Here is a 1475-nt window from a genome sequence, read left to right as displayed (position 1 = left end):
CCCAAACAAAAACCCCAAACCACAACAAAGATGGCTGAGTTCTAAACTTGCCTAATACACCCAGCCACAGCTCAACCAATGGTGAAGCAGAGAATATGATACACTACACCCATATTATGTAAAACAACTTTATGTCTACACCCATTTATACAAATTCAATAAAAAGGCAAAACAAGGGGAAAGTACTTTGGAAGACTGCTAAAGGATTTCACTACTCTCCCCCCTTTACAAAGGAAAAAAGACATTGTCCGTGTTTGTGTGTACTTTAGACTTGAGGTTTTGAACCCAACATTTTGTCTGTTTCTTGCCTGTTTTTCTGTCTGTCTTTCTTTCTTTCTGTTGTTCTTTCCGTCTGTCTGTCTGTCTGTCTTTCTGTCTGTCTTTCTTTATTTCTGTCTCTCTCTTTCTGTCTTTCACAGCCATTATTTACACAACCATCACAGAACAGACATAAAACATCCCAGCAGCACATAACCCACAGGTTGATTGAGAACAATTTCAAGTGTGGACAGTGTGAAATAAAATCCCTCGAGATTTTCTGGAAAAGAGAATTTCTAAAAAATGTCATTGAGAAGGTCCAAATGGCATTATTAAAAACTGCAAGTTGACAGTTTTAACAAAAGAAAAATTATACCTGATTGTTTTTTTAATCAAGGGAGTCGATATCTCTGCCCTGATGGAAAAGAACTAATTCCTCTAAGAATCTATGTTCTATGTTCATCCAATCCTTGCTTTTTTTTTTAACCCTTGTGTTGTCCTCCCCAGGTCAAAAAATTTGACATTTTTGTCGCTTTTTTTGTGGACAACAGGAGGGTTAATCTTGTGGGCAAAACTCTTCTTTCCTTTTCTGCAGTGACATCACTGAACACTTATTGTGATAGAAATCAGGGTCTTTGGGTGAAAAGCTTCATTTTGTTTTTGTGCATGCTGCTAAATCCCACACAGCTGCACTCTTCATTGAACATGTAATGGTCTCTGTGCAGATTGAGCTCTGTGGGTCTCTCTACCCTCCCCACCCCCACCCCGCTGACTCACGCAGCCAGCAGGTATGAGTCAGACGTCCACATGTGGAAGCACCGCGCTCATGGCAACAGCATGCGTGTTCAGCCTGTTGACACGCAGGTCCTGCAGAGCCTGGTCTGCTGCTTATGACAGGTGGGGGGGTGCATGAGCTTTCACTTCATCAGTTCTTTTCTAATTCATTTGTCCTCTGGTTCTCGTCTTGCAGAAGACCAGGGCTATTCTTTTTGTTTGTTTATTTGACAAATGTTCTTATTGTTGTTATTATCATTATTATTGTTATTTTGTTGTCTTTATACCGTCTTTTTTTTATCTTCTTTAATTCTTTTTTCTTGCTAAAACTGCTGCTGGAATTTTCAATTTCCTTACGGGAGTCATCCCAAAAGGATCAATCAAGAGAAGTCTAAGTCTAAGTCTCTATTCAAATATTCAAATACATATTTAAATATATATAT

At 38.8% G+C, this 1475-nt stretch overlaps 1 long non-coding RNA gene across 1 annotated transcript in view; it reads right to left on the bottom strand.

Moving 5' to 3' along the window:
* The window catches only part of LOC116687414 (uncharacterized), a 16366-nt gene that overhangs the window by 1422 nt on the left and 13469 nt on the right, over positions 1-1475 (bottom strand). Inside the window, exon 3 of the long non-coding RNA XR_004331532.1 lies at positions 27-34. This is a non-coding gene — a long non-coding RNA (uncharacterized LOC116687414). The remainder of the gene's footprint in view (positions 1-26; positions 35-1475) is intronic.

This window comes from Etheostoma spectabile, chromosome 4 (genome assembly GCF_008692095.1).
Source record: "Etheostoma spectabile isolate EspeVRDwgs_2016 chromosome 4, UIUC_Espe_1.0, whole genome shotgun sequence".
Taxonomy (NCBI): Eukaryota; Metazoa; Chordata; class Actinopteri; order Perciformes; family Percidae; genus Etheostoma; species Etheostoma spectabile.
This window is presented reverse-complemented; position numbering and strand designations above follow the sequence as displayed.